This window comes from Oryctolagus cuniculus, chromosome 15, assembly GCF_051225735.1.
Source record: "Oryctolagus cuniculus isolate XC-2025 breed Fujian yellow rabbit chromosome 15, ASM5122573v1, whole genome shotgun sequence".
NCBI lineage: Eukaryota > Metazoa > Chordata > Mammalia > Lagomorpha > Leporidae > Oryctolagus > Oryctolagus cuniculus.
The window spans coordinates 35,546,127-35,561,500 of record NC_142881.1 but is presented as its reverse complement, the minus strand read 5'-3'; positions in this window follow the sequence as shown (position 1 = coordinate 35,561,500).

The following is a 15,374-nucleotide window of genomic DNA, read 5'->3' as shown; positions in this document are numbered from 1 at the left end:
TCCATGGAAAGCCTTTTCTACTATTTTTTTTTTTATAATCGACCATGTTGTTTTACACTAAACATAATTTTTATGGTAACTTTGGGTATGACCTTAAATTAATCAACCTCATTTCCTCTCCAAACCAAAGGTAACTAAAAATCAAAATCACCTCAAATTGTAATCAGATTCTTTCGTTTCTTCTGTATATGAAATTAGAAGTGGCATCACTCATGACCCTTTCTGAGCTGATCTCCCAGAAAAAGCCACTTTGTCCTGCATTTTAAAGCTAATATTTATTTTTAAATCTTTATTTATTTATTCGAAATGTTGAATGACACAGAAGGAGAGAGAGAATCTTCCATCCTCTGGTTCCATCTCCAATTGACTGAAACAGCTAGGTCTGGGACAGGCTAAATCCAGCAGTCAGGAACTCCATCATGATCCCCCACATGGCTTGCAGATGTCCATGTACCTGGGACATCTTTTCCTGCCTTTCCAGTTGCATTAACAGGGAGGTGGACTGGAAGAGGAGCAGTCAGTACTTGAACTGGCACTCCAGTGTGCCATGTTGGTGTTGAAAGCAGTGGCTGAACCTACTATGCCACAACACCAGCCACAGCTAATACACTATTGTAAAGATTTACATGTTTCTGTACATATATGAATGTGTAGTTACACATTTTCACAGAATATATAGTACTTATCTGACAAGGCAGATCTTGACTAGTAGCCAGAGGCAGGAGAGTCTGAAACCAATGGCTCAGTAAGTGGTGAGTTTGAAAAGCCAGAATACAGTCCCACAGACATCAACTCAGAACCTAGAGGGACAAATGGAAAGAATCACTCTTTAGTATCTCAAACTTCTCAGACACTGACCTTGGCTCATACTCTGACTTTTCATAGTAATAGTACTAATAGTAATACTAGTACTAATAGTAATATTATTACTAATATTACTATTATCACTAATACTACTAATAGTAATCCTAGTACTGATGTTGTGGATTTCATCCATATGACACCTTGTACAGGTGCTACACAGCTTGCATTTTGTTTTCACAAAAATACTATCTCATATTTCCGACTTGTATGCTTTGACATCTGTCTGTCTCTCCATTTGTTCCATTGCCCTCCTTGGAATCTACCCTGTGTTTTAATGTTTCATCATTTTTCCCCCTCCTTTAACTCAGCCACCATTTTTCCTTTCTCTTCACAAATGTTCACTGACAACTTAACATTGCGTGTACATAGGGGCTTGTTGTGAGCACAGTTTCATATCCTATTATTAGAATTAGGAAATATCACATAGGCTGGAGCTTCTCCAAACCCCTCTTATGTCAGGTCCAGCTTCCCTATGGTGAGGCATCACACAGCCTTGTGCAGGTCAGATAGAGGCAAACCCCACAGGAAGACTCACATTCTTGGCACTCATGACCATCACATTCCTGGAAGGCGGCACATCAGTAGTTATAGGTCACCCACCTTTCATACCCATCATCGGAAAACAGTATGTCAGGAAGAACACTTTTGTTACAATTAAGTCTTTTCTCCACCTATCTTCTTCCCCACGCTTTCCTTTCTTTCAGGTCTCTGCAGTCTTGAGGCTCTTTGGTTCCTCGTTTGAAAGTGAACTGTGCAGAGGGAGTAGCTCTCCTTGTGAGCGGTCTTCAACTGTCCTGGGATCTGGATCACTATTGAGTCTACAGGTCCACAGCCTCTGACCCCGATCCCTAAAGGTGTTCAGAGGAAGAGGAAGGCAAGGGAAGTGAGATACAGGTTTAGGGTTTTGGAATTATGGGTAGGAGGTCCCAGAGAGAAGTCTGTGATTACAGTGGAGCTTGAAGAGACACTGTGGTCATTTGTCAGTTTCACCTGTAGGAATGAAGTTCTTCTGATCCTGTGCATACAAAACAGATGAATATGAATATTCATGATTTGAGCAGTAAGGATCATCTTTAACTTGAAATTTTAGTAATTTTATTAATCAGATCAGCCCACTTATCTTCCCACTACCAATATAGATTGTCTATCAATCAGTAAATTTGAATTTAGATGGAATCCATTATCTATGATAGACAATTTTTTAGCATGAGAATTTCTTTAAGCTCACTCATACAGAATTAAGTCTCAGTCTGTTCAGACTGATGTCAGAAAATATCATAGACTTGATAGCTTTTAAAGAACAGAAAATTACTTCTCACATTTCTGGAAGCTAGGAAGTCCAAGATTAGGGCTCCAACATATTCGTTATCTGGTGATGAGCTTCCTGGTTCATAGATGGCATCTTCTGACTGTTTCTTCATGTGTCAGAAGGGATGAAGGAGTTCTCTTGGGTCGCTTGCGTAAAGCAGAAATTTCAACTATGTGGGCACCATCCCTATGACCTAAAAACCTATCAAAGAATTCATCTTCCAATATCATCACCTTGGAGTACCATATTAACATATGCATTGTGGAGAGAATACCTACAATTGGGCCCTAGCAAACTGATTAGTGCATTGCTTTCATTGAGAAAATTTGCAATAGAAATACCACAGCACTGCAGAGCCTCATGAAGTATAAATCTATCCCTGATCTCTCTGCCAGCCCATATCACCCAGCCAAAAGAGCTTTTAAGCCTCTGACTTTTCTACTTACAAGGTTCATAGATGGAATTCCTGTCCCTGGGCTTACTCCAAACATATCAGTTCCTCCTGACTCATGGCTGCCTGGTCTCCCCCAACACAGTAGAGTTTCTTTGTGAGGATTTCTCCAGTACCACCAAAGACTGAACATCAGTGCAAGTGGTTGAAGAGAGAAACGTATGTGGTTCCATGTGAGAATGTTAATGCATGAATATAAATATGATGATGTAATTATGAGAAGAGTGCACATGGGTGTGCACAAGAGTATGAATCAGTAAACCTGTGAGTTTGTGTGTATGTGTGCTTGTATAAGTACATACTGTGGTTAAGCTCATTTTTATCCTAAATCCTGTGAGTCATCACTCCATTAAATTATGGTCTTTTTTTTTTATGGCTCCTGCTTAGCGGTTATCCATTTATAGAAAATCCAGCATATGTCAAGAGAGAAGCTACTGCTAGGGTGTAGCAAGTTAAATATCAATGTGCAACCATTATGAAAGAAAACTTGACCATGAGCCTAATATTAAGTGAATGTTTTAAAGAAATCCATACCTCAGGGTGGAAAAAGTGGGATAGAGATGCTTAAGGAACAGAAGAACGTCTTTAGGAAGAAGAGGATTCCATTTCTCAGAAGCAAAAGTTTCCCTCCCTTCATGGATCTCCAGAGAGCAAGGGTTGGATGTTGACTTAGAACCCACAGGCTGCCTCCCAAGGGTGCTTCTCCTGCTGCTGAATTCACTATAGAGAATGTGTAGGAAGAGGCCTCATCAGCCTTGGATCGTTGACCTGCCGTCACCTGTCCTGAAATATTGACCCCAGGTCCTGGGCACTTCACAGCTCAAAGCTCGGAGGGCGCTGCTTGACTATTGCTGTGCAGACATTGTGTTCTAATGTGATATCTGCATGAGTATTCCTTGACAGAACCAAGTCTTAAATATCTTGCCAAGTGAAAATTTAGACCAACAGAGGAGTGAGGCTACACCAACCATAGGAAACCAGGCATAAGTTTCCAAGAGTGCTTTCCTAGTGACTGTCTTACTTCATCTTACTGCAGTACCACAGAAACTTTACATGTTCCTCTCCCCTCCAAAATCTTCCCAGCAGAGCCATCACACAGCAGTTGTTAGATCCACATTCAGTGCTCATGTTGCTAGGACTAAAACATCATGTATATTATGATTTCTCGTCCTTATCTTTTATAATATTTTTGTTTTCTCTGGATGTGGTAGTATCTATTCACCATTGGGCTTAGTTTTTATAAGAGTCTATATACTTTTCATTGATTTCACTCTAAATCCTCCTTGAGTTGTGAAAATCAACCATACAATGAAATACGTGATACATTTTGCACATTTTCCCCTCTTGGGGGAAGTTCTTCAAACCTTCTCGCTAATTCCAGTTGCTCTGGTTGTTCTTCATTCCTTGAGTTTGGCTCTCCTTGGAGGATTTGCTTTCACCATCATCTGAGGTTTTCCCTTGGACTCTCATAGTTGACTTTCCATTTCTGGATCCAGCTTTTCCTTTTACTTCTTTACTCTTGTTGGACAGAAAACACAATCTTATTTCTGAGGAAAGGTACAGTGAAGGTATTTTTTCTGATATGCTGATCATTATTTATTTGCAAATTTGCAGCTATTTATTTATATATTTATATAAATATATTTATGTATTTATGCAAGTTGGCTGGTCATAGGTTTCCAACTTATAAACAATTTGTCTTAGAAGGTTTAAGGCATTTCCTTGTTGAGCTTTAGTTGATGCTGCTTTTGAGAACTTACGTTTTCCCCTGTGTCTTTATTCTTTGTGTGAGGCTTATTTTTTCTTTGAAATCCAAAAATATTTTGTTTATGGGTATTCAAAAATTTTACCATTAAATGTCTCATTTTTTGTGCCGAACCCTTCCATCTGGAAACTTGTGTCTTTTAATGAAAGGAAAGTCTTTTGAAATTTTTTGGGATCCTAATGAATCCTTTGTTTTCTCTAATGTCTATATATAAGACTTTTATTATTTATATGTTGAGATATTTGAGCTAGTTTTAAAAAATTTTAGTGTTTTTATTCTACTTTATATCATATGTATATTTATATATGTGTATTTATAAATCATAAATTTTGTCAACATTATGTTCTACCTTTTTCTTCAGTGTTCTCTTTTCCATAACTCATGCCATTTCTTTTCATCTGCAGAAAACATATTTTTTTAAATTCATGGGCTACATATCTTAGAGCCATTTCAGGTGAAGCATAAACAACAATCAGAATATCTGGAGTCTCCACATCTTCTTTCCCCCCAACCATAATTTCCCCTATTATTATCTTGCATTTATTTAATTTATTTGGCATGGTTGATTCCCATACACATTCATACCTTTCTTCCTGCATAACCTTTGGCAATCAATGATCTTTTTGCTTACTCCATAACGAAACCTTTCCCTCAGTTTCATATAGCTGGCATTTTAGAGTATGTAGAGTGTAGTCCAGCTTCATTCCCTTAGAAAGATGCATGTAGTGTATGTTTATGTCAATTTCACAACTCATGCATTCTAGGCCATTGACATTGTGATTGGCATTGTGCTGCAACAGGTTACGTCACTGCCTGTGCTGTGAACAAACATTCAAAATGATTGCTATTGAAGTCCTGGCTGCTATACTTCTGATCCAGCTCCCTGCTAATGCAACTTGGAAAGCAGTGCAATATGGCCCAAGTGCTTGGGTCCCTGTCACCCATGTGGGAGACCCAGATAGAGTTCTAAGGTCTTGGTTTTGGCCTTGCCCAGTCCTGGTCATTGTGACCATTGAGAAGTGAACCAGTGGATGGAAGATTCTCTCTCTCTCTCTATGCCTCCAAATACACAAAAATGTATCTTTTTAAAAACTGACACCCTCAGTTACTGCCCATAATAATTACAGCTAGTACAGGCTGTAATCATTGGAGCACAACAGGTTAAGCTGCCACTTGAAGCATAGACATCCACATTGAAGTGCCAGTTCAGGTTTGGATGCAATACTTCTGATCCGACATTTGTTGCTGCACCTGGGAAGGTAGCAAAAGATAGCCCAACTACTTGGATCATTTGTACCCACTGGGAGACCCAGATGGAGTTCAGGGTTCTTGGATAACTTCTCATCTTTCACTGTCTGAAGGATCTATGCAGATCAGAGTACTGAAATCAAGACACACTACCAATTTTTTTGCAAGGACTAAATCTGAACTAGGTGTTGTGAGGCTAGAGTGGAAGTGGGGTCCCTTCTTTCAGGTTTAAGGATGAAGCAGAGAGGCTAATCCTTCTGGTCATGATGGGGTAACTGCATTAGTCTCACTATAGAGTGCAGTGAGATGCCAACTGAACACAAGTTTGTTCATGAAGATATCTAATCTTCAGGATGTATCCCCAGGACACTGTGCCTTCCAGAGATTGGTTCTAAAAAACTAGGGAACCAGATTCAAGTATTCAGGATATGAGGGCCCTCTTTTTTTTTAAGTAAGACTAACCCCTGTGGACCTTGGGCACACATAGATTTGGAAATGAAGTTTGAGGACTTTAAGGAAGACATTGTTAAATTCTGAAATGAGGAATGAGGCATTTTCTTACTGCAGGAGAAGCAGCATCCTGTGCCCAGAGAGTAGGTAACAAATGCTTGCTACCACATGTTTCATTGGAAGCAACTGTCTGAGCATTCATATCTGGAAACTTGAATTAATGAGAGTTGGGCAATACATGATTCATGTCTACAACCTCCTCTCTGTAGATGATAAGGTTTCACTTTGCATCCTAATCTTTCAACCATTGTTTCTGAGCTTTCTAGTAAAACAGCCAGAATCAAATTCTGAGGAAAAAAAAAGGCTTTTTTCAACATTTATTCTTTAATCTATGATTCATTTTCTTACAGTTCACATTTCATTTGCTTGAAATTGTCCCTGATTTTCTGTACTGATTCACATAAGAAAACCAACTTGAAGAGACTCCAATATGGTGGAATAGCAACAGGGTGATCTGCTCTAGGCTAGGCAAAAACAGTAAAAAAAATACATAAAGTGCATTCTCAGGGGAAAGTTACAGGGAAAACTGCAATGGATATTCTGCAGAAGAGGGAGTGACACTGTGAATATGCGTGGAAGGTGCAGACATGCAACAAGGTGTATGGATTCAAGAAACAACCCCATCATCCCTGAGTGGGAAAGGATCCTTTTTGAAAAGCAAGGTGAGATCAGATTGCAGTGGCTTGTGCCACAACTGATATAGCCAGAGAGAGAGCTTAGCAGACTACACTGTATTTGAGTCTGGGCCAGAGCCCTGAGGGGAACAAGGTATCTGCTCACCCAGAGAAAGAAAAGGGGTATCTCTCTGTCTCCACATCTCCCACCGCAATGTCACAACTGGCTGTGAGAGGGTGAATAGCATTCTGGGTGTAACCAGGCAGCACCTGCTGCAGGCCTTGTGGATGCACCCAGCAAGTGGCAGGAACTTTCTCCATTTTGTCAGCAGAGCCAACTGCAGCAGTTCTGCTGTACCCACCCTACAGCGGGCGGGAAGAAAGAATCATTCAGGCATTAGTACCACCTGTAGAATCTCTTATACGTGCCCAGGATGATTGCGAAAGGAGTAGAGCAGCAGCCATGGTTATTACGCATGCATGTGAGATTTTACCATAGGGAAAAATTTGCAGTACCCGCTTGACTTTGAGTCTGGCTAGGAGGATTGACAGGGAATGAGCATCCACATATGAAGATAAGGTGCCCTTAACATCTCAACAAACCATAGGCTCTGGGGCTCTGGAACTCAATCCTCCTAGAAAGAGCACCCACAGGCAATGGGTTCTGGGAACCCTCAGCCTCATTGTGGATGGGACAGGCTAGCTGGGCAGAGTGGAACCATTGCACTCCATGACTGTGGGAGCCCTGAGTGCTGAGACTGTGAGAACACTGTGACTGCATGAGAGGATGTAGGGTGTAGCTGGGTATCTGCAAAATAACTGTGAGTGGTTCCACATGCTCAGAGCTCCCTGATTACCTGGGGTGGGTGTCTGCAGCAGGATCCAGGATAACACTGAAGACTGCACAGATCCTTCCACAGTTCATGTGGAAGCACAAATGAGTATTACACCCACTGAGGGCTAGCACCTGGGCATTAATCACTTTGAAAGAGAGGAAATGAGAGTGTGTTCAAGCCAGCAGAGGTGACCATACAAACTTCTGTTAACTAGAAGAGATCTACTATACCCAACTTGGGTGTTACCCTCATTACTCACCCCATCCTGGAGCACTGACCAGAGCTCCTTGTCCACACACAAAACACACCTCTGGGTTTTTATTGCAATAACAGACATTCCATAAAGTCACAGAGGCATAGTTCATTTTTCATAGTCTCTAGGTCATAGTCTAACACTTAGATACTGAACAACATGCCCTGAATTTGCAGTGAGTAATAGAAGAAATCAAAAGAGAAATCAAAAAGATCCTGGAAATGAATAAAGTTGACAATGCAATGTATCAAAAATTATGGGATATAGCAAAAGCAGTGTTAAGAGGGAAGTTTATAGCAATTTGGTGCCTATATCAAGAAATTGGAAAGACATCAAATCAATGAGTTTTCAACGCATCTAGAGACATAGAAAACCAATGAACCAAACTCAAAATTAGTAGGAGGAAATAAATTATTAAATTATGGGATGCAGCAAAAGCAGTGTTAAGAGGAAAGTTTATATCAATAGGTGCCTACATCAAGAAATTGGAAAGGCACCAAATACATGAGCTTTCAATTCACCTCAAGGATCTAGAAAATCTACAGCAAACCAGACCCAAATCTAGTAGAAGAAGAGAAATAATTAAAATCAGAGAAGAAATCAACATGATTGTATCAAAAAAAAATTACAAAAAATCAGCCAAACGAGGAGCTGGTTTTTTGAAAAAATAAACAAAATTGACACCCCATTGTCCCAACTAACTAAAAAAAGAAGAGAAAAGACCCAAATCAATAAAATCAGAGATGAAAAAGGAAACACAACAACAGACACCACAGAAATAAAAAGAATCATCAGAAACTACTACAAGGACTTGTATTCCAGCAAACAGGGAAACCTATCAGAAATGGATAGATTCCTGGACACATGCAACCTACCTAAATTGAACCAGGAAGATATAGAAAACCTAAACAGACCCATAACTGAGACAGAAATTGAAACATTAATAAAGGCCCTCCCAACAAAGAAAAGCCCAGGACCAGATGGATTCACTGCTGAATTCTACCAGACATTTAAAGAAGAACTGACTCCAATTCTTCTCAAACTATTCAGAGCAATCGAAAAAGAGGGAGTGCTCCCAAATTCTTTATATGAAGCCAGCATCACTTTAATTCCTAAGCCGAAAAAGATGCAGCATTGAAAGAGAATTACAGACCAATATCCCTGATGAACATAGATGCAAAAATCCTCAATAAAATTCTCGGCAATAGAATGCAACAACACATCAGAAAGATCATCCACCCAGACCAAGTGGGATTTATCCCTGGTATGCAGGGATGGTTTAATGTGCGCAAGACAATCAATGTGATACACCACATTAACAGACTGCAGAAGAAAAACCATATGATTATCTCAATAGACGCCGAGAAAGCACTTGATAAAATACAACACCCGTTCATGATGAAAACTCTAAGCAAACTGGGTTTGGAAGGAACATTCCTCAATACAATCAAAGCAATCTATGAAAAACCCACAGCCAACATCCTATTGAATGGGGAAAAGCTGGAAGCATTTCCACTGAGATCTGGTACCAGACAGGGATGCCCACTCTCACCACTGCTATTCAATATAGTTCTGGAGGTTCTAGCCAGAGCTATTAGGCAAGAAAAAGAAATTAAAGGGATACAAATTGGGAAGGAAGAACTCAAACTATCCCTCTTTGCAGATGATATGATTCTTTATTTAGGGGACCCAAAGAACTCTACTAAGAGACTATTGGAACTCATAGAAGATTTTGGCAAAGTAGCAGGATATAAAATCAATGCACAAAAATTAACAGCCTTTGTATACACAGGCAATGCCACGGCTGAGGAAGAACTTCTAAGATCAATCCCATTCACAATAGCTACAAAAACAATCAAATACCTTGGAATTAACTTAACCAAGGACGTTAAAGATCTCTACGATGCAAATTACAAAACCTTAAAAAAAGAAATAGAAGAGGATACCAAGAAATGGAAAAATCTTCCATGCTCATGGATTGGAAGAATCAATATCATCAAAATTTCCATTCTCCCAAAAGCAATTTATAGATTCAATGCAATTCCAATCAGGATACCAAAGACCTTCTCAGATCTGGAAAAAATGACGCTGAAATTCATATGGAGGCACAAGAGACCTCGAATAGCTAAACAATCTTGTACAACAAAAACAAAGCTGGAGGCATCACAATACCAGATTTCAGGACATACTACAGGGCAGTTGTAATCAAAACAGCATGGTACTGGTACAGAAACAGATGGATAGACCAATGGAACAGAATTGAGACACCAGAAATCAGTCCAAACAACTACAGCCAACTTATATTTGATCAAGGATACAAAACCAATCCCTGGAGTAAGGACAGTCTATTCAATAAATGGTGCTGGGAAAACAGGATTTCCACGTTCAGAATCATGAAGCAAGACCCCTACCTTTCACCTTACACAAAAATTCATTCAACATGGATTAAAGACTTAAATCTATGATCTGAAACCATCAAATTATTAGAGAGCATTGGAGAAACCCTGCAAGATATAGGTACCGGCAAAGACTTCTTGGAAAGGACCCCATGAGCACAGGCAGTCAAAGCCAAAATTAACATTTGGGATTGCATCAAATTGAGAAGTTTCTGTACTGCAAAAGAAACTGTCAGGAGAGTGAAGAGGCAACTGACAGAATGGGAAAAATATTTGCAAACTATGCAACAGATAAAGGGTTGATAACCAGAATCTACAAAGAAATCAAGACACTCCACAACATCAAAACAAACAACCCACTTAAGAGATGGGCCAAGGACCTCAATAGACATTTTTCAAAAGAGGAAATCCAAATGGCCAACAGACACATGAAAACATGTTCAAGATCACTAGCCATCAGGGAAATGCAAATCAATACCACAATGAGGTTTCACTTCACCCCAGTTAGAATGGCTCACGTTCAGAAATGTAACAACAATAGATGCTAGAGAGGATGTGGGGAAAAAAGGACACTAACCCCCTGTTGGTGGGAATGCAAACTGGTCAAGCCACTGTGGAAGTCAGTCTGGAGATTCCTCAGAAACCTGAAGATAACCCTACCATACAACCCAGCCATCCCACTCCTCGGAATTTACCCAAAGGTAATTAAATTGGCAAACAAACAAGCAGTCTGCACATTAATGTTTATTGCAGCTCAATTCACAATAGCCAAGACCTGGAACCAACTCAAATGCCCATCAACAGTAGACTGGATAAAGAAATTATGGGACATGCACTCTATGGAATACTATACAGCAGTCAAAAGCAATGAAATCCGGTCATTTGCAAAAAGATGGAGGAATCTGGAAAACATTATGCTGAGTGAATTAACCCAGTCCCAAAGGGACAAATATCATATATGTTCTCCCTGATCAGTGACAACTAACTGATGACCAAAGGGGAAACCTTTTGAAGTGAAATGGACACTATGAGAAACAGTGACTTGATCAGCCCTTGCCCTGACTGTCGATGAACAACTTAATACGTTTTCCCTCTAGTATTTTTTTGTTTGTTCTACTTAATACTTTTGGTTGAATACTGTAATCAATACACAGCTATTCTTAAGTGCTGAAACTTAACTGAAAAGTGATTGCTGTTAAATATAAGAGTGGGAATAAGAGAGGGAAGAGATGTGCAATTAGGGACATGCTCAGGCTGACTTACCTCAAACGGTAGAGTTAGAAACATCCCAGGGGATTCCAATTCAATCCCATCAAGGTGGCATGTACCAATGCCATCTCACTAGTCCAAGTGATTAATTTCTGTTCACAATTGATCATAATGATAGGACTAAGAGCCAAAGGATCACATAAACATGGCTAGTGTCTGCAAATACTAACTGTTATAATAAAAATGGAGAGAACGATCCAACATGGGAAGAGATATACACAGCAGACTCATAGAATGGCAGATGTCCTAAACAGCACTCTGGCCTCAGAATCAGCCCTTAATTCATGCGGATCTGGCTGAAAAGCCCATGAGAGTATTTCAGGCATGGAAAGCCAAGACACTCTGTCAAAATAAAAAAATGACCTAAATGAAAGATCCCTGCTAGTGAGCCCATTGGAAAGAACAGGTCATCAAAGAAGGAGGTGCCTTTCTCTGAAGGGAGGAGAGAACTTCCACTTTGACTACGACCTTGTCTAAATATGATCAGAGTTGTTGAACTCAAAAGGCTTCCATAGCCTTGGCAACTCATGACAAGAGCCTAGGGTGATTACTGATGCCATAAACAAGAGTGTCAATTTGTTAAGTGAACAACAAGAGTCACTGTGCACTTACTCCTCATGTAGGATCTCTGTCCTTAATGTGCTGTACATTGTGATTTAATGCTATAACTAGTACTGAAACAGTGTTTTTCACTTTGTGTTTCTGTGTGGGTGCAAACTGTTGAAATCTTTACTTAACACATGCTAAACTGATCTTCTGTATATAAAGAATTGAAAATGAATCTTGATGTGAATGGAAGGGGAGAGGGAATGGTAAAGGGGAGGTTTGCAGGTGGGAGGGAAGTTATGGGGGGGAAGCCATTGTAGTCCTTAAGCTGTACTTTGGAAATTTATATTCATTACATAAAAGTTAAAAAAATAAATAGATCTAGACAATTATATTCAATTTTTTTTTTTTTTTGCCAAAGAGCAAAATCAGCTCTGTGCAGAAAGTTTAATCATTTCGAAAATGCTCCCAAAACAACTGAACACTCATAGGCCAAAAAGGAAAAGAGAAAAGAAAGAAAAGAGACAGAATACAGACATTGGCTTTTTCTTCTCACAAAGTTAATTCAAAATGGGTCACAAAAATAAATGCAAAATACAAATATAATACTATTAGACATAATATACAAAATATCTAGGTGACTTTGCTCTGCTAATGGTTTTCACTTCAATATCAAAGGCATCTTCTGTGAAAGGAAGAATTGACTAATTGAACTTCATGAAAAAGAAAAATTTCTACTTTACAAAGGATAACAACAAGGTAATGAGGGGAAAATCATGGAATGAGAAATATTTACAAAAAATGTGATAAAATTTAATTAAAATATTCAAAGAACTCTTAAAACTCAGCAGTGTGAGGGCCTAAGTTGTGGTGCAGCAGGTTGGAACCCTGGCTTGCAGTTCTGGCATCTCATAAGAGCACTGACTCGAGTCCCAGTTGCTCCACTTCCAATACAGCTCCCTGCCAATGTGCCTGGGAAAGCTGTAGTAGGTGGCCCAAGTGTTGGACCCCAGCACCTGCACGGGAGACCCGGAAGCTGCTCCTGGCTCCTGGATTTGGATTAGCTCAGTTCCAGCCATTGTGCCCATTTGGGCGGAGAACCAGAGGATGGAAGCCGTCTCTCTGAATCTAAAGATTCAGAAGAATATGGAACCATGGCAACCATGTGGCATTGCTAGTGGGAATGCAAAGGTTGACAATATTTGGAAGACAGTTTGGCAATTTCTTAGAGAAATAATATATGCATATCATGTTTTCCAGCTATTGTGCTTTTTGGTATATATTCAAATGGGATGAAAATTCATATCTACTCAAAAACTTGCACAAGAGTGCTTATAACAGCTCTATTCATCATTGAAACAGCTTTATTCATCATTGAAAGAAATTGGAAGACATCAAGATATGTTCAATAATTAAATGGGTAAACAAACTATAATACTAACATACAATGTAATATTACTTAAATATTATTTAGTGTTCAAAGAAATGAGTTATTAAGCCATGAAAATACATGGGAGAACCTTATGGATATTATAACTGAAATAAACCATATGCAAATGTTTAGGCCTTGATTTTCATAATGTAACATTCTGGCAAAGGCAAAACAATGGTGACATGAAAAATATTATTTGTGGGCAGAGTCCAGTGAGAGTGAGAGATGAATAAGCAGAGAACAGAGGGTTTTAGGGCAGTGAATTTATTCTGTATGGTATCACAATTATGCACATATATTATCAACATTGATCAAATCGATAGAATGAACAAGAGTGAATGATATATAAAGTATGAACTATTGTTGATATTGGTTCAATGCATGTAAGAAACTATAAATGAGAGTTACTAATAGAAGGAAAGCCCGAGTGTGAATGTGGGAAGGGTATATGTATGTGGTCACTGTCTATATTTTCCACTTAGTTTTTCTATGAACCTTATGCTGCATTTCAGAAATAAATTCTAAAAATAAACAACAAAATTCTTGTTCTGACAGTTCTAGCGAAGTTGAACTTTGTATTATTCTACTCTTATTGTAGGCATACCAGTGCTAATCTCCTGAATTTGAATTGAGATCAGAAATTGGTGTAATGGCATGTGAGAAGTCACTGAACTGAAGGTTAGAAAACACTGTGCACTTATTCCTCATGTAGGATCTCTGTCCTTAATGTGCTGTACATTGTGATTTAATGCTATAACTAGTACTCAAACAGTATTTTTCACTTTGTGTTTCTATGTGGGTGCAAACTGTTGAAATCTTTACTTAATACATGCTAAAATGATATTCTGTATATAAAGATAATTGAAAATGAATCTTGATGTGAATGGAAGGGGGGAGGGAGAGGGAAAGGAGAGGGTTGTGGGTGGGAGGGATGATATGGGGGGGGGAAGCCATTGTAATCCATAAACTGTACTTTGGAAATTTATATTCATTAAATAAAAGTTAAAAAAAGAAAAAAAAAGAAAAATGGTATTCTAAGACAATGTCTTTATTGTGCATTTGTGACACTATATTTCACTGAGGTACCACTTGCTCATTCCTAAACATCAAAACAAACTTGGGCTAGTTGATCTCAGAGACCCCTTCTATCTTTGGATTATGTATGGTTGTGGGGCTAATGTTTGTTGCAGCAATTAATATGCAATTTGGGACTTCTGCATTCCTTGGCAGAGCCTGAGTGTCAGTCTCAGTGCTGCTCTCCATTCCAACTTCCTAATAATGCACACCCTGGGAGGCAGCAGGCAATGACTCACATTCTTGGGGCCAGGCTACCCATGTTGTTGACTTGCGTTGAGTTTCTGGCTCTCAGTTCTAGTCTGACCAAGCACCAGTCAATGGGGGCATCAGAGGAGTGAACCAGCAGATGGGAGGTCTCTCTGTCTCATCTTTCTTTCCCAGTCCATCTCTCAACTTTTCAAAAAAATTACACAGGGTATTTTTTTAAACACTATGTGCATATAAAATGTAAAGCCAGGACCACAGGTCAAAGAAAAGGAGGAGAAGCAGAGCAGGGTCACTTATCTTCAAGGAGTAATGTGATTGCTGTAAAGAGACTGACAGAGCTCATTGAACCCAAAACAAATTGGTGTGGTTCTGTTAAAAGTTTAGAACTCTGTGAATTAAACAGAAAATTTCTTCTCTTTGCCCTGGATGTAGCATTCACCTAGAAGTGGAATTGTTCAAGATCTAAACTTTTTTGACCTTGATTTTAATCAATTGTTCTGATAATCATGAACTAAATTTATATTTATTTTGAAAGTCACTGATTAGGGTGATTCACAGAATAGTGAATCACAGCACACACTGAAAATGTTGGTGAGC